At 30.4% G+C, this 11,380-nt stretch overlaps 1 non-coding gene across 1 annotated transcript; it reads right to left on the minus strand.

Annotated features, from left to right (window-relative positions):
* Positions 1–275: 275 nt before the first annotated feature.
* Trnal-uaa lies at positions 276–359 on the minus strand. The gene has a single exon. It is a non-coding gene; the product is annotated as a tRNA-Leu (tRNA).
* Positions 360–11,380: the final 11,021 nt, after the last annotated feature.

Genomic DNA, 11,380 nt, shown 5'->3' on the forward strand with positions numbered 1-11,380 from the left:
AGCTGAGTTCCTGTATAGAACCATCGTTTAATGAATATTCAAATTAATAATATTATTCATGTCATTAAAAATTTAACTTTGTCAGGTGTGGGGTTCGAACCCACGCACCCAATCGGGAACCAGAGCTTAATCCTGAATTTCTGTATAGAACCACAGTTTGACAAATATGTCAAAAGCAAAGCTGGATGCAATCTCCTCTATAATTTCTATATAGAACCACCGTTTTTTGAATATTTAAATTATTAATATTGTACATATAATTGAAATTTTATTTTTGTCAGGTGTGGGGTTCGAACCCACGCTCCCAATCGGGAACCAGAGCTTAAATCTGGCGCCTTAGACCGCTCGGGCAACCTGACCACGTACGAGACATTTTTTCAAACTATAATTAGCTGATAATTGCAAAACAAATTACAAATTTCAAATGCAAAAATTTTGTATTATACAGCTAAATTTCTCAAAGTGAAACAATTCTCTTTTTCTAACTATAATGAACTTATAATTATAAAACAAAATATCTCAAAAGCAAAGCTATAAAATATGTGATACTTTGGTGTGCCTTTCTTATAACTCTTATTGGATCTCCGAAACCGCCTTCACAAAAATTTCATCAGTTCTTCATTTTTTCAATACAAATAAAATGTGTTTTGAATCATACAAATCGAATGCTTCGTTCTCTCAAAAAATCAGTTACCATTTTTGGCACTTTTGCCTCAAATCTTCAAAACGGTTTTTCCTGTCTTCGCCAAAAACTAATCAGCACCTCTATTCGCCAATACGAATCGAATGTTTTTTGAATCATTCAGATCGGTTGATTATGCTCCCCATATCGTGATAAAAAATTGTAACCAAACGTACACACACATATTTATATCTATTTTTTTAAAAGTATGCCAAAATGTTCAGAAACCTCTGAAACGTACAGTAATGCAAAAATTCCCTTTTCCGCTTATTTGCAATTATACAACTTTCCCTGTGAGAAGTTATGACTGAAAACGACTAAGTGTCGTTTAAGGAACTTCATCATGTATTCATTACTCTATATTTGAATAAAATTTACATTTATACACGTATCTTCAAATAATGATCAATATAACAAATTTTTTTGGTAGTTTTAGCCGTTCGGAGATAAGAAGCAAAAATGCAAAAACAATCAGTTTTTGAGAGAATGGCGCATCCGCTTAGAGTGATTTAAATGGATAGTGCCTGCGGTGTAAAGAAATGATAAAATGTTGTTTATTTTGTGATAAAAGTTTTCGCTCAAAAATAATCGCTTATATTATATTAAATAGGTACGACGATTAACTTTACTGTATTTGTAATAATTATTTGAGAATATAAAAACAATTGCTATAACTTAATGATAAAATTTTATTGTTGATTGATTATTTTTATTTCGCAAATGTTTAATTATTGTACTGGAAATTCCAGGAATTTTCCTTAAGGCACAATGCCATAATTCTAAATTAAAATTAAAATGTTTTCACTGAAAACGATCAATAACAAGTTACAGGTAAAAGATAATAACTTCCATTTTTATTATGGTTTATAATATTTTATAAGTGATGAAGAAAAAATGGAGATGTTGATAGAACCAGAGTCGATATAATCGACGCCAATATAAATGTATTAAACCAGAATAGTTTCGATGTGATGTCTTAATTTCATTGATCGAAATCATCACCGACATCGGGTAATTTCTTTTTAGTGCGTACACAGTTCATCCATTAGACTGCGTGTTCGAAATACAAAGATTATCCCGCATCTGTTAGGCATGTTTCTCGCCAGGGCTTTGAAATGAGGAAAGACTTTTATTTATTTGAGAGAATTTAGTATCCAATCTATAATCAGAAACTATTATATTTTAGAAATTGATATTTACTACAAAACTCATAAAAACTTGCATTGTTCAGATATTGCTTCAAATGTGGAGTTATTGCATCGAATTCTCCGCTAATTCATCTTTGTAAAAAAAAAACCCAGGCGAGGTAAAATCGGACAGCCAGGAGGTAAAAGCTTTTTACCGCTTTTACTGAAAAGGCCAAAGTCATATTTTTAACTTTCTTTCGCTATTCGCTGATTGTATGCTTTATCGACGTATCAAGTCATTCTGAATCGAATGAGACCAAATTTGGAAAAAGTATGTATGTGTGTGTTTGTGTATGTGAACAAATTTTTTGCCGTAAATCGACGTTTTCTCAAAAATTCATTACACATAATTAACAACGAACTAATACGTTGATATTCGATGTATCTCGATGAGGACTAGCGTTTATCAATTTTGCGCGATGATCAGTCAAGTCGTTTCTTTGTAAATAGCAGAAAAGTGATTTTTTTTGTCCAGCCCGCAGTTCTGATTCGATTTTGAAAATTCAAAAACTGTTCGAATGATGTTGGTTGGGAATCGATCTGACTAGTTTTTGGTAAAGATCGGCCGGGTCGTTTTCTTGTAATAAAGTGTTAAAGTTTTTTTGCGGTAGTTACCATAGTCTTAGAGATCATACTAAAATATAACGGCCCTACTACAAGTGGTTTAATTTTAAAAGTTCGTCAAAGTTTGCAGAAATTAAAATCGATTTTTTGGCGTTTGTCAAAATTAAACCTTTCATCAACGTTTGCTCAAAAACGCCTGAACCGATTTAAGAAATTTAAGTCATTTGATGTAACTCGATGAGTATTATCGTTTTTCTGTTTTGTGCGATGATCTGCCGAACCGCTTCTTTGTAATTTAGAAAAGAGTGTTAAATTTTTCGTCCACATTTGAGCTTTAAATAATCACAAATTGATCGAAAGATATTAGTTGGAAATGATAGTGATTAGGTTTAGGTGAAAATCTACCGAGCTGTTTTCTTATAATTAACTTTAAAAAAAAAAATTAAGCCGATTTTTATAGAACTTTTTTAGCGATATATATCATGGTCTTATAAAAGTTATTGAAATATTACGGCCTTACAATAAGTAGTTTATTTTTAAAAAATTATCGAAGAAAATGAGTAGTTTTTTGACGTTTGTTAAAATTAAAATTAGACGATTTATTTGGTATAACAATCGAGTACTTGGTCTTAATGAACATACTGAACCATTAAAATCCTATGGAAACTGGTTCAACTATAAAAATTATTGACTTGTGAAAATTTGCTTTTAGAAAATTCTCCGAGTTAACGTATTTGTTCGTTGTTAATTATGTGTAATGAATCTACTCGGAATACTTTTAATCACTCATAAATTAATTATTTTTTATTGATTAAGTCGATTATTTACACTTATCGGAAAGTTCATCTAACTTGCCTCAAGGCAAAATACTAATACCAACGAGTTTAATTTTAAACAAATATTACGAAAATAGCTACATTATTTTCAAATTTTTCAGAGATTGCACTGCATATATTAATCTTGCATTTCGACAGAAATAATCATCAGCTGAATTCTAATAACTATTTATTTAACTTATCTCTTGTAAAAATGCTTTTTTGTTTACTACATTGCCAAGATAAAAGCTCAGATGTTCCTTCTTACTCCACCCACATGTTAGTTTTTATAGAGGTAATATAAAAAAAACTGTTGAGTCTAACTTAAAAATAACAATATATCTTATAAAATATTTAAATTATGCAGGCCTAAAAATATATAGTTTCGTAAACTAAACAACAGTGCTTTTAAATGTTCAAACATTGCCGTTTATTTTCCTATAGCAAAGTTGTAAGAATGTTGGCTGTGCTTCCAAATATTGTTTTAAAAAAAACTCATACTTCACTTGATTCCGAGATTTAGGCGGTGAACCTATTTACCCGTGGGCCTTCAAGTACCGCTCTAAAAACACAAGCGATTTCATCCAAATGTAGTCTTTTTTGCTAAGTCTTTGATATTATTGATATAATTATTTATGTCAATTTATTTAAAATGACTTTTAAATTTTGAGGCTACTAATAAAGAAACTTGTAGATGCTATAACTAAACTGTTGATTCGAGCAATATTAAGATATTGCAAAGGATAGTTTCATAGAATGTGTACCTATATATTTTCACTTTTTGCACAGAATCATCTTACACAATTTCTTGATCATTCAGTATAACACTTGAGACTCAGATCGGTCGATTAACGTTATTTCAAACTTAGACTTGTGTAAATTATAATTAGACCTTTCAGAATCAAAATCTTAAACAACGGTTAGATACGCCCCTCCTTATACGAAAATGTTGTTGTTCACTGGCCTGGATGATAGTTGGAGCGTTCTATATTCATTAGAACCCGTATATCGGTACTAAAGTAGATATATGCGAATATTCTGAAATGCGTACGCTTGATTATTAATCAGTCAACTGGCGTATGAAATTACCTAAATGAATAAGCAGTGTAGTTGTGTACGAGATAAGCTCGTCAACATGTTTACATGTTTTGATATTATAGTACTATTCATCAGCGGATACGTCTAATATTAAATTATATTTTATGAAATTTTTGATAATTAATTTTATTTTTCAACTCAAGATTCTAACTAAATTCAAGAGTAATGATAGTGAATAGATAACATTGTTTATTTTGTTTGTTAACAGATATTTTCCCTAAAATATTTTCTTTTGCCTTGGAGTTTTACTATTTGCCATGGTAAGGGTAGAGACGGGAGCAAAGGTACAATTTGACTGTATATAGCATTTATACTGTGAAAACCGAACCAACTGCATTAATACAAATAATATTTACCCAATAGAACAGCCAAGGGGCAAAAAGAACCATGATTTTATTTTTAATTTAAAGAAATATTTTATGGAATAATAATTACAATAATTAATCAATGCGATGCAGTTAATTATTAGGTCAAACAATAAAAATGAAACTAGTTGGTATTGGTATTTAGCCTTGAGGCAAGTTACATGAACTTCCCGATATGTGTGAATAATCGACTTAATCAATAAAAAATAGATTAATTTACGAGTGGATTTATTACACATAATTGAAAACGAACGAACACGTTAACTCGGAGTACTTTCAAAAAGCAACTTTTCAAAAATCAACAATTATTATATTTGAACCAGTTTCCGTAGGATTTTAATGGTTTAGTATGTTTATTAAGACCAAGTACTCTATCGTTATACCAAGTAAATCGTCTAATTTTAATTTTAACAAACGTCAAAAAAACTACTCATTTTCTCAAACTTTGATAAATTTTCAAAATTAAACTTCTTGTAAGGCCGTAATATTTTAGTAAGTTCTATAAGACCATGATATATATCGCTAAAAAAAATTCCATAAAAATCGGCTTAATTTTTTTTTCAACAGTTAATTACAAGAAAATTGCTCGGTAGATTTTCACCTAAAACTAATCAGTACCATTCCCAACTGATATCTTTCGAACAGTTTTTGATTTTTTAAAATCGGTTCGGTAGGATGAGCTTAAATGTGGACGAAAAGTTTAACACTTTTTTTTAATTTACAAAAAACGGCTTGGCAGATCGTCGCACAAAACTGACAAACGATAGTCCTCAATGAAGTACATCAAATGGCTTTTAAAATTTTGAAATCGGTTCAGGCGTTTTTGAGAAAACGCCGATAAAAGGTCTAATTTTGACAAATGCCAAAAAACGATACCAATTTTTGTAAACTTTGACGAATTTTCAAAGTTAAACCAATTGTCGTATGGCCGTGATATTTTAGTATGGTCTATAAGACCATGTTATCTACCGTCAAAAAAAAAATCATAAAAATCATCGAAAAAAATTTTTTTAACACTTTATTACAAGAAAACGGCCCGGCCGATCTCTACCAAAAACTAATCAGCACGATTTCCAACCAATATCTTTCGAACGGTTTTTGAATTTTCAAAATCGATTCAGAATTGCGGGCTAAAACGTGGACGAAAATTTTTTCACTTTTCTGCTATTTACAAAGAAACGGCTCGGCCGATCGCCACACAAAACTGAGAAACGCTAGTCCTCATCGAGATACATCGAATGGCTTTTAAATTTTTAAAATCGGTTTAGCCGTTTTTGAGGAAACGTCGATTTACGGCAAAAAATCTGTTCACACACACACACACACACATACTTTTTCCAAATTTGGTCTCATTCGATTCAGAATGGCTTGAAACGTCGAGAAAACATAAAATTAGCGAATCGAATTTTTTTATGAAAACATAAACTTCTCCTTCGGGAAGTTAATAATCTTCTGAATATATATTTTTAATCATAATAAACAAAAACTTTCATCAACTCTTACTACTACATATGATACATTTTGCTTTAGTAGGTTTAATTTATCATAATCAAACAAATTGTATATTGAAATACAATTGAAGTGGATACAATTTGAATTTGAAATGCAAATTTTATGAGCATTTTTTATGAAAATAGCACTAGATACAACACTTATATGGAATTTGTCAGAAGTATTTATTATCAGAGATAGAATACCTATTAATATGCTTTATTATCTTTTGTAAAATTGCTTTTTGTATTTTATTGACTAGTCAATAATGTAAATGTTTAGTAACAAATTGTCATCAATCATCATTATCATCATTCTATAAAATTTCTCAAAAGTAAAACTTTCTTTTAATATTTCTTTTATTACAATCTTAGAAAAAAAAATTTATGTGTATACATTATTTTGATAGCATATGCCATAATTGAAAAACATGGTTTGTAGATACTCTCTGTTTAAGCTTAGCGTAGTTAATGTGTAAATTTGGTTCTCACTTTTAGTTCAATCTTTAACAATATCGAATTATAAAGTTGATCAATCAATTATCGAGATCGTTTATCAATTTTCTTTTTTACTTTTGTCTATTTTTTAATAATTTTGTACTCTATGCATCTACTTTAATAGACAAAATTTCATCAATCATGATTATTAGAATCATTTGATAGAATTCACAAAAAACATATTATAATCATTTGATAGAATTCATAAAAACGTCTTTATTATTAACTTCCCGGGTAGGGTAAGTTATTGTAATGGGCCCAAAATCGGAATTGAAAATTTTTACATTTCTCGACGTTTTGAAGGTTTCTGAACATTTTGGCATACTTCAGAAAAAATGGATGTGTGTGTGTGTGTATGTGTGTGTATGTATGTATGGATACAAATTTTCGTACGTGCGTACGGATCAACCGATTTGAATGGTTTAAAAAACATTCGATTCCTATTTATAGGGAAAAGAGCTGATTAGTTTTTGGCAAAGGCGCAGCCGTTTCGGAGATACGGAGCAAAGAATGCAGAAAATATAAATCGACTTTTTGAGAGAACGGAGTATCCGATTTGAATGATCTAAAAAACATTCAATTAGTAATTATTGGGAGAAGTGCTTATTAGTTTTTGGCAAAGGCAGGCCCAGCCATTTCGAAGATACGGAGCTAAATATGTAAAAAATGGCAGTTTTTGAGAGAACTAAGCGTCCGATTTAAATGATTCAAAGAACTTTGTGCTTGTCTTAACAAAATGATTGATTTTGGAAAAAAAAATTCCTTTTTAACTTCCCGAAGGAGAAGTTTATGTTTTCATCAAAAAATCCGATTCGCTAATTTTATGTTTTCTCGACGTTTCAAGCCATTCTGAATCGAATGAGACCAAATTTGGAAAAAGTATGTGTGTGTGTGTGTGTGTGTGTGTGTATGTGTGTGTGTGCGTGTGCACCAACAGATTTTTTGCCGTAAATCGCCGTTTTCTCAAAAACGGCTGGACCGATTTCAAAAATTTAAAAGCCATTCGATGTATCTCGATGAGGACTATTGTTTGACAGTTTTGTGCGACGATCGGCCAAACCGTTTCTTCGTAAATAGCAGAGAAGTGAAAACTCTTTCGTCCACGTTTTAGCCCGCAGTTATGAATCGATTTTGAAAATTCAAAAACCGTTCGAAAGATATTGGTTGGGAATCGTGCTGATTAGTTTTTGGTAAAGATCGGCCGGGCCGTTTTCTTGCAATAAAGTTTTTAAAAAAAAAAATTCGACGATTTTTATGATTATTTTTTTGACGATAGATACCATAGTCTTCTAGATCATACTAAAATATTACGGCCCTACGACAACTGGTTCAGCTTTAAAAATTCGTCAAAGTTTGCAAAAATCAGTATGGTCTTTTTGGCATTTGTCAAAATTAGACTTTTGATCGACGTTTTCTCAAAAACGCCTGAACCGATTTTAGAAATTTAAAAGCCATTTGATGTATTTCGGTGAGGACTATCGTTTGTCAGTTTTGTGCAACGATCTGCCAAGCCGTTTCTTTGTAATTTGAAAAAAACTTTTCATCCACATTTAAGCTCATCCTACCGAACGATTTTGAAAAATCAAAAACTGTTCGAAAGATATCATTTGGGAATGATGCTGATTAATTTTAGGTGAAAATCTACCGAGCCGTTTTCTTGTAATTGAATGTTGAAAAAAAGTGTTAAATTTTCGTCCACATTTAAGCTCATCCTACCGAACCGATTTTGAAAAATCAAAAACTGTTCGAAAGATATCATTTGGGAATGATGCTGATTAATTTTAGGTGTAAATCTACCGAGCCGTTTTCTTGTAATTAAATGTTGAAAAAAAGTGTTAAATTTTCGTCCACATTTAAGCTTATCCTACCGAACCGATTTTGAAAAATCAAAAACTGTTCGAAAGATATCATTTGGGAATGATGCTGATTAATTTTAGGTGAAAATCTACCGAGCCGTTTTCTTGTAATTAAATGTTGAAAAAAGTGTTAAATTTTCGTCCACATTTAAGCTCATCCTACCGAACCGATTTTGAAAAATCAAAAACTGTTCGAAAGATATCATTTGGGAATGATGCTGATTAATTTTAGGTGAAAATCTACCGAGCCGTTTTCTTGTAATTAAATGTTGAAAAAAGTGTTAAATTTTCGTCCACATTTAAGCTTATCCTACCGAACCGATTTTGAAAAATCAAAAACTGTTCGAAAGATATCATTTGGGAATGATGCTGATTAATTTTAGGTGAAAATCTACCGAGCCGTTTTCTTGTAATTAACTGTTGAAAAAAAGTGTTAAATTTTCGTCCACATTTAAGCTCATCCTACCGAACCGATTTTGAAAAATCAAAAACTGTTCGAAAGATATCATTTGGGAATGATGCTGATTAATTTTAGGTGAAAATCTACCGAGCCGTTTTCTTGTAATTAAATGTTGAAATAAAGTGTTAAATTTTCGTCCACATTTAAGCTCATCCTACCGAACCGATTTTAAAAAATCAAAAACTGTTCGAAAGATATTAGTTGGGAATGATGCTGATTAATTTTAGGTGAAAATCTACCGAGCCGTTTTCTTGTAATTAACTGTTAAAAAAAATTTAAGCCTTTTTTCATGGAACTTTTTTTGGCGTATACATCATGGTCTTATAGAACTTACTGTAATATTACGGCCTTACAACAAGTAGTTTAATTTTAAAAATTCGTCAAACTTTGCTAAAATTATTATCGTTTTTTTTTAAATTAGGATTGATGAAGTATATTATTTACACTTTTTTTTGATTAAGTCGATTATTTACACATATCGGGAAGTTCATGTAATTTGCCTCAAGGCTAAATACCAAACCAACTAGTTTTTTTTTAGTTTTTTTTTTAATTTTTTGTACGAGTATATCGAAAATAATTCAGATTTTATTTTTAATTCTGACTATAATTCTAATATACTTTACAAATAATTTCAACTTTGCAATTCAGTTTATATAATTCTTATAAATATTAAACAATGTTACAATATTTATAATAATCTATTTGAAAACATTCAGTATTCCTCGAACATTTTGTTACGGTACGGGAAGTTCCAGCAATTTGCCTTAAGGCACGATGCCATAATTGCCTCAAGACAGAATTCCACTTACAGCTAGTTTGTAATGCTTTAAGTGTTAAATTTAAAATGATTGCCTATATATTTGCAAATTTAAAAAAAAAACTTCAATAAACAAAGCTTTAACCAGTTTAAAACATAGATTAATAATGATTTTTAAATCAATCTTATAATTGATTTGAAACAATATGAAAAATATTGATTTTTATCGCTATTAAAATATAGCAAATTTATCATTGAACTAGTGGGGTGTATGGCATCGTGCCTTAAGGCAAATTGCTGGAACTTACGTATCGTAAGTTAATGATCGAGGAATATTAAATGTTTTAGAATAGATTATTATAAATATTGTAACATTGTCTAATATTTATAAGAATTATATAATCTGAATTGCAAAGTTGAAATTATTTGTTTAAAGTATATTAGAATAGAATTAAAATAAAAATCAGAATTATTTTCGATTTATAAAATTTTGAAACAATTTTTTTTTTTCCAAAATCAATTATTTTGTTAAAACAAGCAGAAAGTTCTTTGAATCAGTAAAATCGGACGCTTAGTTCCCTCAAAAACTACCATTTTTTGCGCATTTAGCTCTGTATCTCCGAAACCGCTGGACTACCATTTTTTGCACATTTAGCTCTGTATCTCCCAAACCGCTGGACTTGCCTTTGCATAAACTTATCACCACTTCTCCCCGTCATTACAAATTGAATATTTTTTGGATCATTCAAATTGGATGTACCGTTCTCTCAAAAACTCGATTTTTATTTTCTGCACTCTTTGCTCTTTATCTCCGTAACTGCTGGACCTGCCTTTGCCAAAAACTAATCAGCACATCTCCCTATCGATAGGAATCGAATGCTTTTTGAACCATTCAAAGCGGTTAATCCGTGCGCCCGAAAACGTGGACGAAAAATTGTATCCATACATACATACACACACACATACACACACACGCATACATTTTTTCTGAAGTATGCCAAAATGTTCAGAAACCTTCAAAACGTCGATTTCGATTTCGGTTTTTGGACGATTACAATAACTTACCCTGCGGGAAGTTAATGAACTACTTTCACCTTTAGGGATGTAGGAAAACCTTCTTAAAAAAAGTTTGAATTCGAAAACTATTTATTCTCATTCAAACTGAATTTTCACAGAATATTTAAAATTAAATTAAATTACATGTACTTAGAAGTAAAACTTATTGTATAAAATACCTATGCAAACTAAGAAAAACTATATTTTTGCAATAACCATTTTAATCGCAGTATCTAAAATTCAGTATGTTTTTCAGAGTCTTTTAACGATTTTCAAATTTTATTTTACTCGTAGTATCCAGTTATTCAGTTTGCTTGTTTCTGGAATTTGGTTTAACATAACTTTCAGAAAAACTTATATGAATTTGAATAAATAATTTCAATACGACTTATTTAAATTATAATTGGCAATGGCACGTGAGAAAAACCACCGGACAGTAAAAATTTATGAGTGATTTACATCGGTGTCATTTAAATTATTTTAAAATACTTCAGGCTAATCAACAACAGTTCAAAATATGTAACTTTATACAAATCAATTTAATTCGATAGG

Source organism: Ctenocephalides felis, unplaced genomic scaffold (genome assembly GCF_003426905.1).
Source record: "Ctenocephalides felis isolate EL2017-DRISC unplaced genomic scaffold, ASM342690v1 CF-g0.4_SCAFFOLD_03572, whole genome shotgun sequence".
Classification (NCBI taxonomy): Eukaryota; Metazoa; Arthropoda; class Insecta; order Siphonaptera; family Pulicidae; genus Ctenocephalides; species Ctenocephalides felis.